This window comes from Triticum aestivum, chromosome 1A, assembly GCF_018294505.1.
Source record: "Triticum aestivum cultivar Chinese Spring chromosome 1A, IWGSC CS RefSeq v2.1, whole genome shotgun sequence".
NCBI classification, from domain to species: Eukaryota; Viridiplantae; Streptophyta; class Magnoliopsida; order Poales; family Poaceae; genus Triticum; species Triticum aestivum.
This window is the reverse complement of record NC_057794.1, coordinates 477,850,917-477,871,170: the sequence shown is the minus strand read 5'-3', so window position 1 is coordinate 477,871,170 and position 20,254 is coordinate 477,850,917.

Genomic DNA, 20,254 nt, shown 5'->3' with positions numbered 1-20,254 from the left:
ACCGATGACAACTTACTTGAAGGATCTTATTCAATCCATAGGTAGATATGGTGGACTCTCATGGCAAAACTGGTTTAAGGGTATTTGGAAGCACAAGTAGTATCTCTACTTGGTGCTGAGAATTTGGCTAGCATGAAGGGGAAAGGCAAGCTCAACATGTTGGATGATCCATGACAACATACTTTATCTCAGATATAAGGAAACATAACCCATTACGTTGTCTTCCTTGTCCAACATCAACTATTTGGCATGTCATATTTTGATGAGTGCTCCCAATCATAAAAGATGTCAATAATAGTATATTTATATGTGAAACCTCTCTTTCCTTATTACTTCCTATTAATTGCAACGATGACCAAAGCTATGTCTGCTAACTCCCAACAACTTTCAATCGTCACAATCTTTCTATGTGAAGTCATTACTATCAATAAGATCAATATGAACTTTTGTTTCTTCTTATTCTTTTTCTCTTTTCTTTTATTCACCCAAGATCATAGCAAGAAAATCAAGCCCTTGAGTCAACACTAATCTTTATTATATAGCTCACGAACTTGATTACATAGAGAGATCATAAGGCAAAACTCAAAACTAGATCATGCCATAAACTTTATTCTACTAGATCAAAATACTACTAACATGATCGAACTAAGGAAAACGGTAAAGATAGGAGTTGTGATTGTGATACAATACCGGGGCACCTCCCCCAAGCTTGGTGGTTGCCAAGAGGAGTGCCCATACCCATGTGATTATATCTCCTTGGTTGGTGAAGATGGAGGTGATGGATAGTCGCACATCGAGCATAAGAGGTCCTCTAGCTTGTGAATAATGCCCTTGAGTGCAAAGATATGCTCCTTCAACAAAATATTTTCACTTGTGAGATACTTGTTTTGAATACGAGTTAACTCAATCATCTGGAAAGCTTCGATCTCAGTTGGGGTAAGAAGGTTGTGATCAAGTTGAAGGATGTCTTCTGTTGCCGGAGCTTGGTTCTCCGTGGCCTTCTTAATCCCTTCATCCTTGTTGATCTCCATGGGTTCTTCCCACTTCAGCTCTATCTTCATTAGCCAGGCATCTTTGTCACCGTTGTTGAAGGAGGGGGACAACATGATGCCTGGCCTTGACAACCCTGATAGAGTACAGCCCAAAACAAGAACAAAGAATATTTGCATGATACGGGAGTCAAAACCTTCGGGAGAATATATAGTGAATTTTTACCGACCAAAATACGTATTGTGCAAGAAAATGGAGTCCGGAAGGGGGGCACACAGGGGGGTAGGGCGCGCCCTCCACCCTCGTGGGGCCCTCGTGTCCTTCCCGGACTACTACTTAATTTCCTATTTTTCTGAATATTCCAAAATGGAGAAATATTGCCTTAAAATTGTTTTGGAGTCGGTTTACTTACCGTACCACATACCTATTCCTTTTCGGAGTCTGGAACGTTTTGGAAAGTGTCCCTTATGTATTCCTCCGGGGTTACGGTTTCAATAATATTGGTTTCAATATTTACGGGATTACCTGAGATATAATGTTTAATTCTCTGACCGTTTACCACCTTCAGATTTGTGCCTTCGAAGTTGTTGATTTTTATGGCACCGGAACGATAGACCTCCTCGATAACATAGGGGCCTTCCCATTTAGAGAGAAGTTTTCCTGCAAAAAATCTTAAATGAGAGTTGTATAGCAATACATAATCACCTACATTAAACTCACGCTTTTGTATCCTTTTGTCATGCCATCTTTTAACCTTTTCTTTAAACAACTTGGCATTTTCATAAGCTTGGGTTCTCCATTCATCAAGAGAGCTAATATCAAATAACCTCTTTTCACCGACAAGTTTGAAATCATAATTGAGTTCTTTAATAGCCCAATATGCCTTATGTTCTAGTTCGAGAGGTAAGTGACATGCTTTTCCATATACAATTTTATACGGAGACATACCCCTAGGATTTCTATATGTAGTTCTATAGGCCCATAATGCATCATCAAGTTTCTTGGACCAATTCTTTCTAGACCTATTGACAGTCTTTTGCAAAATTAATTTAAGTACTCTATTACACAATTCTACCTGACCACTAGACTGTGGGTGATACGGAGATGCAATTCTATTATTGACGTCATATTTAGCAAGCATTTTATGGAAAGCACCATGAATAAAATGTGAACCACCATCAGTCATTAAATATCTAGGGACGCCAAATGTCGGGAAAATAACTTCTTTAAGCATTTAATAGAGGTGTTATGATTAGCACTACTAGTTGGAATAGCTTCTACCCACTTAGTAACATAATCAACAACAACTAAAATATGTGTATATCCATTAGAGGAAGGAAAAGGTCCCGTATAATCAAAGCCCCAAACATCAAACGGTTCAATAACAAGTGAATAATTCATAGGCATTTCTTGACATCTACTAACATTACCAATTATTTGACATTCATCACAAGATAGGACAAACTTACGGGCATCCTTGAAGAGAGTAGGCCAATAAAAACCTGATTGCAAAACCTTATGTGTAGTTCTATCTCCCGCGTCATGTCCTCCATAAGTTTCGGAGTGGCACTTGGGTAGGATCTGTTCCTGTTCATGCTCATGTACAAAACGTCTAATAGCACCATCTACTCCTTCTTTATAAAGATGTGGGTCGTTGATGGTTATAAACTGCAACGCGTGCAGGTTAAATTCCTCCTGTTTGTGCTCATCCCACATACGTACACCGTTTCCATTCCACAGCTGTAAAAGTTCTTCAACTAATGGCCTTAGGAACACATCAATGTCGTTGCCGGGTTGCTTAGCGCCTTGGATGAGAATTGGCATCATAATGTGATGGGGAACATTGCAGAAAACAAAAATTTTCCTACTCGTTTCACCAAGATCATCTAGGAGTTCATCTAGCAACGAGTCATTGGATGCATCTACATACCTTTGTAGATCGCGAGCGGAAGCGTTCAAAAGAACGGTGATGATGTAGTCGTACTCGACGTGATCCAAATCACCGATGACCAGCGCCGAACGGACGGCACCTCCACGTTCAACACACGTACGGGACAGGAGACGTCTCCTCCTTCTTGATCCAGCAAGGGGGAAGGAGAGGTTGATGAAGATCCAGCAGCACGACGGCGTGGTGGTGGATGCAGGGCGTCACAGCAGCAGGGCTTCGCCGAGACTACGAGGGAGAGACGTAACGGGGGGAGATGGAGGCGCCAGGGGCTGGTGTATGAAGTCCCTCCTCTCCCCCACTATATATAGGGGTGCCAGGGGGGTGGTGCGCAGCCTAGGAGATCGATCTCCTAGGTGCGGCGGCCAGGGGAGGGTTTCCCTCCCCCCCAAGGCACCTAGGGGTGCCTTCCACCACATGGACTCTTCCATGGTGGAAACCCTAGGCGCATGGGCCTATAGGGCTGGTGCCCTTGGCCCATCTAGGCCAAGGCGCACCCCCTACAGCCCATGTGGCCCCCCGGGACAGGTGGCCCCACCCGGTGGACCCCCGGGACCCTTCCGGTGGTCCCGGTACAATACCGATAACCCCGAAACTTGTCCCGATGCCCGAAATAGCACTTCCTATATATAATTCTTTACCTCCGGACCATTCCGGAACTCCTCGTGACGTCCGGGATCTCATCCGGGACTCCGAACAACATTCGGGTTTCTGCATATACATATCTTCATAACCCTAGCGTCACCGAACCTTAAGTGTGTAGACCCTACGGGTTCGGGAGACAAGCAGACATGACCGAGACGACTCTCCGGTCAATAACCAACAGCGGGATCTGGATACCCATGTTGGCTCCCACATGCTCCACGATGATCTCATCGGATGAACCACGATGTCGAGGATTTAATCAATCCCGTACGCTATTCCCTTTGTCTATCGATATGTTACTTGCCCGAGATTCGATCGTCGGTATCCCAATACCTCGTTCAATCTCGTTACCGGCAAGTCACTTTACTCGTACCGTAATGCATGATCCCGTGACCAGACACTTGGTCACTCTGAGCTCATTATGATGATGCATTACCGAGTGGGCCCAGTGATACCTCTCCGTCATACGGAGTGACAAATCCCAGTCTTGATCCATGTCACCCAACAGACACTTTCGGAGATACCCGTAGTCTACCTTTATAGTCACCCAGTTACGTTGTGACGTTTGGCATACCCAAAGCACTCCTACGGTATCCGGGAGTTACACGATCTCATGGTCTAAGGAAAAGATACTTGACATTGGAAAACTCTAGCAAACGAACTATACGATCTTGTGCTATGTTTAGGATTGGGTCTTGTCCATCACATCATTCTCCCAATGATGTGATCTCGTTATCAATGACATCCAGTGTCCATAGTCAGGAAACCATGACTATCTGTTGATCAACGAGCTAGTCAACTAGAGGCTCACTAGGGACATGTTGGTGTCTGTTATTCACACATGTATTACGATTTCCGGATAACACAATTATAGCATGAATAAAGACAATTATCATGAACAAGGAAATATAATAATAATGCTTTTATTATTGCCTCTAGGGCATATTTCCAACAGTCTCCCACTTGCACTAGAGTCAATAATCTAGTTACATTGTGATGAATCGAACACCCATGGAATTCTGGTGTTGATCATGTTTTGCTCTAGGGAGAGGTTTAGTCAACGGATCTGCTATATTCAGGTCCGTATGTACTTTACAAATCTCTATGTCTCCATCTTGAACATTTTCACGAATGGAGTTGAAGCGACGCTTGATGTGCCTTGTCTTCTTGTGAAACCTGGGCTCCTTGGCAAGTGCAATAGCTCCAGTGTTGTCACAGAAGAGCTTGATCGGCCCCGACGCATTGGGTATGACTCCTAGGTCGGTGATGAACTCCTTCACCCATATTGCTTCATGTGCTGCCTCCGAGGCTGCCATGTACTCCGCTTCACATGTAGATCCCGCCACGACGCTTTGCTTGCAACTGCACCAGCTTACTGCCCCACCATTCAAAATATACACGTATCCGGTTTGTGACTTAGAGTCATCCAGATCTGTGTCGAAGCTAGCGTCGACGTAACCCTTTACGACGAGCTCTTCGTCACCTCCATAAACGAGAAACATTTCCTTAGTCCTTTTCAGGTACTTCAGGATATTCTTGACCGCTGTCCAGTGTTCCTTGCCGGGATTACTTTGGTACCTTCCTACCAAACTGACGGCAAGGTTAACATCAGGTCTGGTACACAGCATGGCATACATAATAGAACCTATGGCTGAGGCATAGGGGATGACGCTCATCTCTTCTATATCTTCTGCCGTGGTCGGACATTGAGCTGAGCTCAATTTCACACCTTGTAACACAGGCAAGAACCCCTTCTTGGATTGATCCATATTGAACTTCTTCAATATCTTATCAAGGTATGTGCTTTGTGAAAGACCTATGAGGCGTCTCGATCTATCTCTATAGATTTTGATGCCTAATATATAAGCAGCTTCTCCAAGGTCCTTCATTGAAAAACTTTTATTCAAGTAGGCCTTGATGCTGTCCAAGAGTTCTATATCATTTCCCATCAAAAGTATGTCATCTACATATAATATGAGAAATGCTACAGAGCTCCCACTCACTTTCTTGTAAACGCAGGCTTCTCCATAAGTCTGTGTAAACCCAAACGCTTTGATCATCTCATCAAAGCGAATGTTCCAACTCCGAGATGCTTGCACCAGCCCATAAATCGAGCGTTGGAGCTTGCACACTTTGTCAGCATTCTTAGGATCGACAAAACCTTCCGGCTGCATCATATACAATTCTTCCTTAAGGAAACCATTAAGGAATGCCGTTTTGACGTCCATTTGCCATATTTCGTAATCATAGAATGCGGCAATTGCTAACATGATTCGGACGGACTTCAGCTTCGCTACCGGTGAGAAAGTCTCATCGTAGTCAACCCCTTGAACTTGTCGATAACCCTTAGCGACAAGCCGAGCTTTATAGATGGTCACATTACCATCCGCGTCTGTCTTCTTCTTAAAGATCCATTTATTTTCTATGGCTCGCCGCTCAATGGGCAAGTCAGTCAAAGTCCATACTTCGTTTTCATACATGGATCCTATCTCGGATTTCATGGCTTCTAGCCATTTGTCGGAATCCGGGCCCGCCATCGCTTCTTCATAGTTCGAAGGTTCACCGTTGTCTAACAGCATGATTTCCAAGACAGGGTTGCCGTACCACTCTGGTGCGGAACGTGTCCTTGTGGACCTTCGAATTTCAGTAGGGGCTTGATCAGAAGTATCTTGATCATTATCATTAACTTCCTCTCTAGTCGGTGCAGGCACCTCAGGAACATTTTCTTGAGTTGCGCCATTTTCCGGTTCAAGAGGTAATACTTCATCAAGCTCTACTTTCCTCCCACTTACTTCTTTCGAGAGAAACTCTTTCTCCAGAAAGGACCCATTCTTGGCAACAAAGATCTTGCCTTCGGATCTGAGGTAGAAGGTGTACCCAATAGTTTCTTTTGGGTATCCTATGAAGACGCATTTTTCCGACTTGGGTTCGAGCTTTTCAGGTTGAAGTTTCTTGACATAAGCATCGCATCCCCAAACTTTTAGAAACGACAGCTTAGGTTTCTTCCCAAACCATAATTCATACGGTGTCGTCTCAACGGATTTCGACGGAGCCCTATTTAAAGTGAATGCGGCAGTCTCTAAAGCATAGCCCCAAAAAGAAAGCGGTAAATCGGTAAGAGACATCATAGATCGCACCATATCTAATAGAGTGCGATTACGACGTTCGGACACACCATTACGCTGAGGTGTTCCAGGCGGCGTGAGTTGTGAAACTATTCCACATTTTCTTAAGTGTGCCCCAAACTCGTGACTCAAGTATTCTCCTCCACGATCTGATCGTAGAAACTTGATTTTCCTGTCACGTTGATTTTCAACCTCACTCTGAAATTCCTTGAACTTTTCAAAGGTTTCAGACTTGTGTTTCATTAAGTAGATATACCCATACCTACTTAAATCATCAGTGAGGGTGAGAACATAACGATAGCCACCGCGAGCCTCAACACTCATCGGACCGCACACATCAGTATGTATGATTTCCAATAAGTCGGTTGCTCGCTCCATTGTTCCTGAGAACGGAGTCTTGGTCATTTTACCCATAAGGCATGGTTCGCACGTGTCAAATGATTCATAATCAAGAGACTCTAAAAGTCCATCAGCATGGAGCTTCTTCATGCGTTTGACACCTATGTGACCAAGGCGGCAGTGCCACAAGTATGTGGGACTATCATTATCAACCTTACTTCTTTTGGTACTCACATTATGAACATGTGTAGCATCACGTTCGAGATTCATAAAGAATAAACCATTCACCATAGGAGCATGACCATAAAACATATCTCTCATAAAATGGAACAACCATTATTCTCAGATTTAAAAGAGTAGCCATCTCGAATTAAACGAGATCCCGATACAATGTTCATGCTCAAAGCTGGCACTAAATAACAATTATTAAGGTTTAAAACTAATCCCGAAGGGAGATGCAGAGGTAGCGTGCCGACGGCGATCACATTGACCTTGGAACCATTCCCGACGCGCATCGTCACCTCGTCCTTTGCCAGTTTCCGCTTATTCCGCAGCCCCTGCTTTGAGTTACAAATGTGAGCAACTGCACCGGTATCAAATACCCAGGAGCTACTACGGGCACTAGTAAGGTACACATCAATTACATGTATATCACATATACCTTTTGTTTTGCCGGCCTTCTTATCCGCTAAGTACTTAGGGCAGTTCCGCTTCCAGTGACCGCTTCCCTTGCAATAAAAGCACTCAGTCTCGGGCTTGGGTCCATTCTTTGGCTTCTTCCCGGCAGCTTGCTTGCCGGGCGCGGCAACCTCCTTGCCGTCCTTCTTGAAGTTCTTTTTACCCTTGCCTTTCTTGAACTTAGTGGTTTTATTGACCATCAACACTTGATGTTCCTTCCTGACTTCTACCTCTGCTGATTTCAGCATAGCAAATACTTCAGGAATGGTCTTTTCCATCCCCTGCATATTGAAGTTCATCACAAAGCTCTTGTAGCTTGGTGGAAGCGACTGGAGGATTCTGTCAATGACCGCATCATCCGGGAGATTAACTCCCAGCTGAGTCAAGCGGTTATGCAACCCAGACATAGTGAGTATGTGCTCACTGACAGAACTGTTTTCCTCCATCTTACAGCTGAAGAATTTGTCGGAGACTTCATATCTCTCGACCCGGGCATGAGCTTGGAAAACCATTTTCAGCTCTTCGAACATCTCATATGCTCCATGTCTCTCAAAACGCTTTTGGAGCCCCGGCTCTAGGCTGTAAAGCATGCCGCACTGAACGAGGGAGTAGTCATCGAAACGTGCCTGCCAAGCGTTCATAACATCTTGTTCTGCAGGGAGAACGGGTGCGTCACCAAGCGGTGCTTGTAGGACATAATCTTTCTTGGCAGCTATGAGGATGATCCTCAGGTTCCGGACCCAGTCCGTATAGTTGCTGCCATCGTCTTTCAGCTTGGTTTTCTCTAGGAACGCGTTGAAGTTGAGGACTACGTTGGCCATTTGATCTACAAGACATATTGTAAAATATTTAGACTAAGTTCATGATAATTAAGTTCAACTAATCAAATTATTAATGAACTCCCACTTAGATTAGACATCCCTCTAGTCATCTAAGTATTACATGATCCGAGTTAAACTAGACCGTGTCCGATCATCACGTGAGACGGACTAGTCAACATCGGTGAACATCTTCATGTTGATCGTATCTTCTATACGACTCATGCTCGACCTTTCGGTCTTCTGTGTTCCGAGGCCATGTCTGTACATGCTAGGCTCGTCAAGTCAACCTAAGTGTTTGCATGTGTAAATCTGTCTTACACCCGTTGTATGTGAACGTCTGAATAAAACACCCGATCATCACGTGGTGTTTTGAAACAGCGAACTGTCGCAACGGTGCACAGTTAGGGGGAACACTTCTTGAAATTAGTATGAGGGATCACCTTATTTACTACCGTCGTTCTAAGTAAACAAGATGCAAAACATGATAAACATCACATGCAATCAAATAATAAACGTGACATGATATGGCCAATATCACATAGCTCCTTTGATCTCCATCTTGGGGCTCCATGATCATCTTGTCACCGGCTTGACACCATGATCTCCATCATCATGATCTCCATCATCGTGTCTCCATGAAGTTGCTCGCCAACTATTACTTCTACTACTATGGCTAACGCGTTTAGCAATAAAGTAAAGTAATTTACATGGCGTTTCTTGATGACACGCAGGTCATATAAAAGAATAAAGACAACTCCTATGGCTCCTGCCGGTTGTCATACTCATCGACATGCAAGTCGTGATTCCTATTACAATAGCATGAACATCTCATACATCACATATAGATCATTCATCATTCATCACAACTTTGGCCATATCATATCACAAACCACTTGCTGCAAAAACAAGTTAGACGTCCTCTAATTGTTGTTGCAAGTTTTACGTGGCTGAATTAGGGTTCTAGCAAGAACGTTTTCTTACCTACGTTAAAGCCACAACGTGATTTGTCAACTTCTATTTACCCTTCATAAGGACCCTGTTCATCGATTCCGCTCCAACTAAAGTAGGAGAGATAGACACCCGCTAGCCACCTTATGCAACTAGTGCATGTTAGTCGGTGGAACCGATCTCACGTAAGCGTACGTGTAAGGTTGGTCCGGGCCGCTTCATCCCACAATACCGCTGAAGCAAGAAAGGACTAGTAACGGCAAGAAAGTTGACAAATCTACGCCCACAACAAATTGTGTTCTACTCGCGCAAGAAGAACTACGCATAGACCTAGCTCATGATGCCACTGATGGGGAACGTTGCAGAAAACAAAAAATTTCCTACTCGTTTCACCAAGATCATCTAGGAGTTCATCTAGCAACGAGTCATTGGATGCATCTACATACCTTTGTAGATCGCGAGCGGAAGCGTTCAAAAGAACGGTGATGATGTAGTCGTACTCGACGTGATCCAAATCACCGATGACCAGCGCCGAACGGACGGCACCTCCGCGTTCAACACACGTACGGGACGGGAGACGTCTCCTCCTTCTTGATCCAGCAAGGGGAAGGAGAGGTTGATGAAGATCCAGCAGCACGACGGCGTGGTGGTGGATGCAGGGCGTCACAGCAGCAGGGCTTCGCCGAGACTACGAGAGAGAGACGTAACGGGGGGAGATGGAGGCGCCAGGGGCTGGTGTATGAAGTCCCTCCTCTCCCCCCACTATATATAGGGGTGCCAGGGGGGCTGGTGCGCAGCCTAGGAGATCTGATCTCCTAGGTGCGGCGGCCAGGGGAGGGTTTCCCTCCCCCCCAAGGCACCTAGGGGTGCCGTCCACAACATGGACTCTTCCATGGTGGAAACCCTAGGCGCATGGGCCTATAGGGGCTGGTGCCCTTGGCCCATCTAGGCCAAGGCGCACCCCCTACAGCCCATGTGGCCCCCCGGGACAGGTGGCCCCACCCGGTGGACTCCCGGGACCCTTCCGGTGGTCCCGGTACAATACCGATAACCCCGAAACTTGTCCCGATGCCCGAAATAGCACTTCCTATATATAATTCTTTACCTCCGGACCATTCCGGAACTCCTCGTGACGTCCGGGATCTCATCCGGGACTCTGAACAACATTCGGGTTTCTGCATATACATATCTTCATAACCCTAGCGTCACCGAACCTTAAGTGTGTAGACCCTACGGGTTTGGGAGACAAGCAGACATGACCGAGACGACTCTCCGGTCAATAACCAACAGCGGGATCTGGATACCCATGTTGGCTCCCACATGCTCCACGACGATCTCATCGGATGAACCACGATGTCGAGGATTTAATCAATCCCGTACGCTATTCCCTTTGTCTATCGATATGTTACTTGCCCGAGATTCGATCGTCGGTATCCCAATACCTCGTTCAATCTCGTTACCGGCAAGTCACTTTACTCGTACTGCAATGCATGATCCCATGACCAGACACTTGGTCACTCTGAGCTCATTATGATGATGCATTACCGAGTGGGCCCAGTGATACCTCTCCGTCATACGGAGTGACAAATCCCAGTCTTGATCCATGTCACCCAACAGACACTTTCGGAGATACCCGTAGTCTACCTTTATAGTCACCCAGTTACGTTGTGACGTTTGGCATACCCAAAGCACTCCTACGGTATCCGGGAGTTACACGATCTCATGGTCTAAGGAAAAGATACTTGACATTGGAAAACTCTAGCAAACGAACTATACGATCTTGTGCTATGTTTAGGATTGGGTCTTGTCCATCACATCATTCTCCCAATGATGTGATCTCGTTATCAATGACATCCAGTGTCCATAGTCAGGAAACCATGACTATCTGTTGATCAACGAGCTAGTCAACTAGAGGCTCACTAGGGACATGTCGGTGTCTGTTATTCACACATGTATTACGATTTCCGGATAACACAATTATAGCATGAACAAAGACAATTATCATGAACAAGGAAATATAATAATAATGCTTTTATTATTGCCTCTAGGGCATATTTCCAACATAATGAACTTCCGCTTCATGCACATCCAAGGAGGAAAGTTATACATACATAGAGTAACGGGCCAGGTGCTGTGATTGCTGCTCTGCTCCCCAAAAGGATTAATGCCATCCGCACTTAAACCAAACCATATGTTCCTTGGGTCACTTGCAAACTCAGCTCGGTACTTTCTCTCGATTTTTCTCCACTGCGGCCCGTCAACGGGTGCTCTCAACTTCCCGTCTTTCTTACGGTCCTCACTGTGCCATCGCATCAACTTGGCATGCTCTTCGTTTCTGAACAGACATTTCAACCGTGGTATTATATGAGCATACCACATCACCTTCACAGGAACCCTCTTCCTGGGGGGCTCGCCGTCAACATCACCAGGGTCATCTCGTCTGATCTTATACCGCAATGCACCGCATACCGGGCATGCGTTTAGATCCCTTGTATGCACCGCGGTAGAGGATGCAGTCATTAGGGCATGCATGTATCTTCTGCACCTACAATCCTAGAGGGCATACGACCTTCTTTGTTGTGTATGTACTATCGGGCAATTCGTTATCCTTTGGAAGCTTCTTCTTCAATATTTTCAGTAGCTTCTCAAATCCTTTGTCGGGCACAACATGTGACACTCCAAAATTTTTACTTTGGTTTTCAGCAAAAACTTTGTGGTTTTTGAAAAGAGGCCATTTAAAATTTTTCCAGAAAACCTTCCTCTTAAAAAAAACAACCTTCTTTTCCTTTGGCAAGGTTTTTATTCTTGCTTCAAACTTTGGTGTTTGACCTTTTGAAACTTCTTCTCTGTTGGTTCTCTCTCAAAATTATTTTTGGGAGTTTAATCTTTTTCTTTTAAAAAGAAACTCCATGAAATGTGGGATTTTCATATCTTGGAACCACCATGACTTGGCATTCTTGCCCATGTGGTAAAACCCCTCCAAAACCTCCCCTACAACTTGTGATCAACCTAAATTCTCTGTCCCAACTAATCCAAAATGGTTTTGGATTTTTATTCTAATTATTTTTCCCTCAATTCAATTCTGAAAATTATTTGGAGCCTGAGAGATTTTCAAAGCAAGTGCCCTATTGCATTTGAGTTTTGACCTCAAACCAATTCTCCTGGATTGTCCTTTGAACCCACAACCCAGAACCATCTTGATCCACTCCTCCTCTTTTCAAATTTTTCAAAATACAGTCTCTGCAAGTTTGGACCAGATTTGCCAAATTTGGTGAAATTCATATCCACACTGCTCCAAAAATTCCACCAAAAATCATGCAGCCTACTTGAGCAAGGAGAAGCCACTCCACCAAAAATCAGCTCAAGGAAAAATCACCAGAGGCCAATTTCATTCGGTCGAACACCTGGTGGGCACTGTTACTGTTCATAGTTCAGAAAATTCAGATTTTCAGTGTCATCTTCAGTCCGTCAGTTTCAGTCACGCGGCCACAGTGCCCTTGGCACGTTCCTCTCCGCCTCTTCCTCTTGTCCGAAGCTGCACACGCGTGCGTGGAGCCTTCCTGGCGTCGGTAGCGCGCTGGCTCGCCCTCGCCGGCATCTTCTACGGCGTCGGGACCACCCGTGGCGTCCGACAGGAGGCACACCACGGCAGAACGCCGTTCCGCGCCGCCCATCGCTCCCTGGCTCTCCGCGTGGCCTCATGCACGCCAGCGCACGCCTGTAGCACAGCCACCGTGGCCGGCAAGCACGGAACGCGCTCTCCGCCGCCGACGGGCCCGCACCATCACCGTTCCGTCGAGCTCGCCCTTAACACCCAAACCCCGGCCAGTTCAACACCAAAACGGACCTGTTGGACCTCCGTGATGACGCTCGACCCCCTAACCACCCCGACCGAGCACTGCGCCACCGTAATCGCTCACCGGTGATCCTCGTTCACGGCAACCGCCTCGGACCGCCTATATAAAGGGGTCCCGAGTTCACTCTCGTGCACGCAGCACCTCCACTACTCACCAACACCCCGCCAGGCCACTAGGGGGACCTCGTGGAGGTCTCCTCCCCCAGCTCCGGCCGCCTCGCCCCGCCTCAGCCTCCAGCTCGATTCACTTCGGTGAGGCCACCTCCGGCGCCCAAACCTCGTCCGTAGCCCTCTCTTGCACCCAGTAGTCTAACCCCCACCTCAATTTAATCTTTGCAGCCCTCTCCGACGAGCTCCATCCACGCCCGAACCACCGTCCGCCGGAGTTGAGACCGCCGTCGACGTGCTGCTCACCGGCGACCAACACCACCACCCACCGTTGCGGAAGGACGCGGTGAGCACATTGGTAACCTCTGATCCCCATGCCTCGCCGTGGATCGCCGCCGGCGACCACAGCAGCTCTCGGGCGCCGGCGAGCCTCGTCCCTCCCATTTGAAAATTTAAACATGACAAGTGGGACCCGCTGTCAGCCTCTCTGTCCTTTCTAAACGGAGCGTTATCTGAAAACGCCTTCTGCCAAATACGTTTTCTCTTCGGGCTGGCGTAATCGCTACGGAAGCGTTTTCTGCTTTTATAAACTAGCCCCTGGAAATCTTCTGTTTCATTACAGATGAGTCCCTGGACAAAAACCCTTATAACTTTTAATCAGAAAAGTATTTTTGATTGATTCTTTTTCTGTTCTCTTTAAAATTTTGTCTAGTTTTTTATCAGATTTATTTGAAAAATATTTGGTTTACCTTCTGTGCTCTCCTTGGTATTTACGTTAGCGCATATATCTTCTTTAAACGTAGATACCGAAGGAGGTGACGGAGCCGCGAACTTCACCGAGCTAGGCTCCGACTACTCTGAACCAGGCAAGCATGTTTGAACTTTTGATATGATGAGTGTCTTGGCATGTTTTGCATTTAGTTAGTTTCATGGCATGTTGAGGGGCATATCGATGAACGTTATTTTATGCAATATTGAGGTAAGTGAGTTCGATGATCCATAAGTGGATGGATGTGAGTATGAATGGCCATGTGTTGGCATGAGGATGGGTAAGATGGCAGTGTCGTAGCATGCCAGTCTTATGCCAGACTATGTGACTTCAGTGTCAAACCGTAATGGTCCAGTTCCTCTCATTTCCTTCCCTGTACTACCACATGTTTTCCGCAAGGAGTATGGTTTAGTAAGTTGCAAACCGCTTTTCTGGTACACACCAAAAGGAGAGGTTGTGATGATGGTTCCATGGCCCTGGATTAAAGCCAGTCATCCGTTCAGGGGGCATGGGTGTTTCCGGTTGGGACCGAGAGGGGGGCACCCCTTAGAGCGCGCGTATATAAATTTGATCCCATGCTATTCGAGATTGTGATCTCCCCGTCTCAAAAGTTTTTCTTGGACGATGTCTAGGGTGATTCCTAGCATCGAGAGGTAGGATGGGTGTGTACCGGTTAGCTGTGTTTTCTTCCGAAATACCGTAAACGGAACTAGTCCTTCATGACTACGGAAATCCGTTGGCTGTGGGAAAAATTTTGTACAAACTCTGCAGAGTCATATATTCCTCCAAATCATCTATTCCCTGTCAAGTTTCGTTCCTTCTTATCCTAATCAATTGTCAGCTTTGATGACAGAGACTCCGGTGAATCGCATGAGTGCTAAGTCCGGTTAAATGATCACTCCTGTGGATGGAATAACCCGTTTGTTTTCATGAATTGAATGTTTATTATGAGTATTATTTACTTGTGAATAAAATCCCTTTATGTGATGTCGCTCAGACGTCCGACTGTGGCATTTCTTTTTAAAGCCCTTTTTGCGATGTCGCTCAGACGTCCGACTGTGGCATTTCTTTTAAAGCCCTATCTGCGATGTCGCTCAGACGTCCGACTGTGGCATTTCTTTTAAAGCCCTTTTTGTGATGTCGCTCAGACGTCCGACTATGGCATTTCTTTTAAAGCCCTTTCTGCGATGTCGCTCAGACGTCCGACGGTGGCATTTCTTTTAAATCCCTTTCTGCGATGTCGCTCAGACGTCCGACCGTGGCATTTCTTTTAAAAGCCCTTTATGTGGTGTCGCTAAGATGCCCGACTGTGGCATCATTTTCCTTATTTTTATTTGTTCACCTTTCGAGGCGTCGCTTCAGACACCCGATCGGTCTTTATTTATGTCCTGTGGAATTTCAGGCGGACTACCGCCGTTTTCCCTTTTTACTTACCCGTTATGCCAGTTTTATTTATTGTGCATTAAGGAATTAATCATGTTGCATCCATGCATGCATTTGTTATATCTTACGTCCGAACTGTCTTGCGAGTACTTTCAAAGTACTCACTGGCTTGTTGATTTGGCCAGATGCTGACGAAGGCGATCTCATGGATGAAGAGTTCGATAGCGAGCCCGACACTTAGAGGAGTCCTAGTCAGTCTTGTGCGACCCTGGATTTGGCCACTGTTTTATATCCGCTTCCGCTACCAAATAAATTCATCGAGCCTCTCCTCGACGCTCGATGAGATGACAGATGTAGAGTCTTGTATTTCTCTCCCCGCTGTGTTTTTCCACCACCAGCCTATCCTTGAGTCAGTAGTATGTCTCCACACCACTGTGTTCTGTCCGCCATTATGTATGATTATTGGCGTGCTTGTAATAATTTGGTTGAGCAACCGTAGTTCGACCCTGTAATATATTTTATGCTACTGGCTTATTGTATCAAGAATTTGTCTGTCAGTGTGGAGGATTTCTCTCATACTGGACTTAAAAGATTGGCTTTTCAATAAATATTTTTATTGGAAAACCGGTTGTGACACAACATTCTCTGCCTTCCACTGCAGCAATTCCAGTATGGTACCGAGCTTTGTGTTGCCATCTTCGCAATTGGGGTACAGCCCTTTTTTATTATCCTCTAACATGCGATCGAACTTCAGCTTCTCCTTTTGACTTTCGCATTGCGTCCTTGCATAGACAATGACCCGGCGGAGATCATCATCATCGAGCACATCGTCTGGTTCCTCATGATCTTCAGCAGCTTCCCCCGTTGCAGCATCATTGGGCACATCGTCTGGTTCCTCTTGATCTTCAGCAGCTTCCCCCGTTGCAGCATCACCGTATTCAGGGGGCACATAGTTGCAATCGTCCTCTTCTTCTTCACCATCTTCCATCATAACCCATATTTCTCCGTGCCTCGTCCAAACATTATAGTGTGGCATGAAACCATTGTAAAGTAGGTGGGTGTGAAGGATTTTTCGGTCAGAGTAAGAGTTTGTATTCCCACATTTAGGGCATGGACAACACATAAAACCATTCCGCTTGTTTGCCTCAGCCACTTCATGAAAATCATGCACGCCCTTAATGTACTCGGAGGTGTGTCTGCCACCGTACATCCATTGACGGTTCATCTACGTGCATTATATATAATTAAGTGTGTCAAAAACCATTACAGAACATCATGAATAAATAATTAAGTGACCAAATTAATAGAAGTTCATCATCACATTAAAACCAAAGTACATACATAGTTCTCATCTAACAACATATAGCTCTCCAGAGCATCTAATTAATTAAACCATACATTGAAACTATGTAAAACATTTCAATGCGAAAACAAATGTGATCATAATCGCAACCAAGGTAACAATTGATCCAACGGCATAATGATACCAAGCCTCGGTATGAATGGCATATTTTCTAATCTTTCTCATCTTCAATCGCATTGCATCCATCTTGATCTTGTGATCATCGACGACATCCGCAACATGCAACTCCAATATCATCTTCTCCTCCTCATTTTTTTATTTTTTCCTTCAAGTAATTGTTTTCTTCTTCAACTAAATTTAACCTCTCGAAAATAGGGTCGGTTGGAATTTCCGGTTCAACTACCTCCTAGATAAATAAAATCTATGTCACGTCGGTCGGCATAATTGTCATAAACAATAAATGAACCAAATAGTTATAAAAAGATAATATATACCACATCCGAATCATAGCTAGGACGAGGGCCGACGGGGGCGGATACCAAAACCATCGTACTATGTAATAACAAGCAATAATAAAAGTAAGAAAATTAGACAAGTATCTATCTAGCTAAAGTAAGAATTTTTTCTTTCAGAAAGAAGATAAGAACAGGAGGCTGACCACGGTGGTGGCGGCAACGAAATCGGTGCGGGCGATCGACGGCGGTGAAGACGGGAGTGGGACGTGACGGGCCGCTAAACCTAGACAAATCTCGAGGAAAATGGAGCTTTGAGGTCGTGATCCGAGAGGAGAAAGCTTAACTAGTCTGGCTCGGGCATTTCATCGAACACCTCATGTGCATAGGAGGTGAGCTAGAGCACCACAAAGCCCTCCCCTCGTCGGCTAGAGAAAACAGAGCACTGGGGTGCTCTGCTCGCGGGCGAGGGGTATATGTAGGCACCTCATTGGTCCCGGTTCGTGGCATGAACCGGGACTAAAGGGAAGCCTGTGGTCCTGATTCAAGCAACCAACCGGGACCAATGGTGGTGGGCCAGGAGCGAGGCCCATTGGTCCCGGTTCGTCCCACCAACCGGGACCAAAGGGGCATGACGAACCGGGACCAATGCCCCACGAGGCCTGGCTACCCCCTGGCCTCATGAACCGGGACCAATGGCCCCATGGGTCCCAGTTCTGGACTGAACCTGGACTAATGTGCTGGCCCGGCCTGGACCAAGGCCCTGTTTTCTACTAGTGGGTCATCCCATAAGTAATGTCTCAAATCATAGAAGAACTTTTTCTTTTGTTAGTATGTGAAGCTTGGTGGTATAAATTTAGCAACTATCTAATTGTTCATCAGGAAGCTATCATCATACCAGGGGTACTACGAGAAGTACTTATGACATTTAATTGTTCATCAGGAAGCTATCATCAATAGGTAGTGGGTCATCAAGAACATTCTCTAACCTAGATAAGTTGTCTGCAACGGGGTTCTCAGCTCCTTTTCTATAAACAATATGCAAATCAAATTCTTGTAGCAAGATAACCCATCTAATAAGTCTAGGTTTAGCATATTTCTTCATCATAAGATATTTAATAGCAGCATGATAAGTGTGGATAGTTACTTTAGAATCAACAATATAAGGTCTGAACTTATCACAAGCAAATACAACTGCTAAAAGTTCTTTTTCAGTAGTAGCATAATTTCTTTGAGCATTGTCTAGAGTCTTACTAGCATAATGGATAACATTTAATTTCTTATCAACTCTTTGCCCTAGAACAACACCTACAGCAAATCGCTAGCATCACACATAATTTCAAAGGGTAAATTCCAATCAGGTGGATGAACAATAGGTGCAGAGACTAATGCTTTCTTAAGTATTTCAAATGCTTCTACACAATCATCATCAAAGACAAATGGTATATCCTTTTGTAATAAATTAGTCAGAGGCCGAGAAATTTTTGAGAAGTCCTTAATGAACCTCCTATAAAATCTAGCGTGATCAAGGAAACTTCTTATACCTTTGATGTTCTTGGGACATGGCATCTTTTCAATAGCATCAACCTTGGCTTTATCAACTTTAATACCTCTTTTAGAAACTTTATGCCCCAAGACAATACCTTCATTAACCATAAAGTGGCACTTTTCCCTATTCAAAACAAGATTAGTTTCTTCACATCTCTGCAAAACACGGTCAAGATTGCTCAAGCAATCATCAAAAGAGGATCCATAGACGGAAAAGTCGTCCATGAAAACCTCACAAATCTTTTCACAAAAGTCAGAGAATATAGCCATCATGCATCTTTGAAAGGTAGCAGGTGCATTACATAAACCAAAAGGCATACATCTATAAGCAAAAGTACCAAAAGGGCATGTAAAAGTAGTCTTTGATTGATCTTTAGCCGACACATGTATTTGATAAAAACCAGAATAACCATCTAGAAAACAGTAATGTGTATGTTTGCATAATCTTTCTAGCATTTGATCGATAAAAGGTAAGGGGTAATGATCTTTCTTAGTAGCCTTATTTAATTTGCGGAAATAAATTACCATCCTATAACCTGTAATAATTCTTTGTGGAATCAATTCATCTTTATCATTAGGAACAATAGTAATACCTCCCTTCTTAGGGACACAATGAACAGGACTTACCCACTGACTATCAGCAATGGGATAAATTATACCTGCTTCCAGAAGCTTTAGTATTTCTTTTCTTACCACTTCTTTCATTTTAGGATTTAGACATCGTTGATGATCACGAACTGGTTTGATATCTGCTTCCAAATTTATTTTATGTTGACATAGAGTGGGACTAATGCCCTTAAGATCATCAAGAGTATATCCAATAGCAGCACTGTGCTTCTTCAGAGTTTTCAATAATCTTTCTTCTTCATGCTCTGAAAGGTTAGCACTAATAATAACAGGATATATCTTCTTTTCATCAAGATAAGCATATTTAAGTTTAGCAGGCAACGGTTTAAGCTCAAACACGGGATCACCCTTAGGTGGAGGGGGATCCCCTAGGATTTCAACACGCAAATTGTGTTTCAGAATAGGTTCCTGTATAAGAATACTTCATCAATTTCCCTTCTTTCATTGGTAAACATATCACTCTAATGGTCTAGCAAATACTGTTCTAAAGGATCACTAGGAGGTACGGCAATAGAAGCAAGACCAATAATTTCATCCTTACTAGGCAATTCTTCTTCACGGTGTTGTTTACTAAATTTAGAGAAATTAAATTCATGAGTCATATCATCCAAGCCAATAGTAACAACATTCTTTTCACAGTCTATCTTAGCATTAATAGTATTCAAGAAGGGTCCACCAAATATAATGGGACAAAAGCTATCTTGTGGGGAACTAAGA